This window comes from Aplysia californica, unplaced genomic scaffold (genome assembly GCF_000002075.1).
Source record: "Aplysia californica isolate F4 #8 unplaced genomic scaffold, AplCal3.0 scaffold00436, whole genome shotgun sequence".
NCBI classification, from domain to species: domain Eukaryota; kingdom Metazoa; phylum Mollusca; class Gastropoda; order Aplysiida; family Aplysiidae; genus Aplysia; species Aplysia californica.
Genome location: NW_004797706.1, coordinates 344,341 through 345,004, shown reverse-complemented (window position 1 = coordinate 345,004; position 664 = coordinate 344,341).

The following is a 664-nucleotide window of genomic DNA, read 5'->3' as shown; positions in this document are numbered from 1 at the left end:
ACACACACACACGCACACACGCACACACACACACACACACATACACTCACACTTACACATACCCACACACACACACACACAAACCTACTTTAAAAAATTCGGTTCTGACAAGAATTAATCACCAGTTTGTTCAAGGGGAGAAGATCCAGAAATTATGGTCGTGCACCAGGAAGAAAAGACACCGAGTTACGGCCCCTGATTGATCCACTCTGTTGTCTCTTCTCCCAGATGTTCGCGATACACTGCTTGTTTGTTTGTCTTAGATGAGGTTTTACGGCGCTCGCAACTACATACGGTCATGTGAGCGCCTTTACTACAAGCTGGGTAACCGTTCGATGAACAGACTCAAAGGAATCGATTGTCAACAACAAAGGGGGAACTGATGCTTTTTCTTTCCTAATCCTTACTATTGTCATTTTCCCTCTACTTCTTTTGTATGTTTGTCACACTCTTGTGACCTGCTATTTCCGGGGTGCCTTGATATTCGAAGCAGACTCTGTGCTGTTGATGCTAGAGAGGTGAGCAGAGTAAGTCTGATTCCTCGTTTGTTTGTGTTTCTCTGTTGACATCCACCCCTTATATGACCTTATTATGCAGTTGCGAGCGCCGTAAAACCTTACTAAAACAAACAAAACATCGACCAGCTGTTTTGATGTACAGAGCC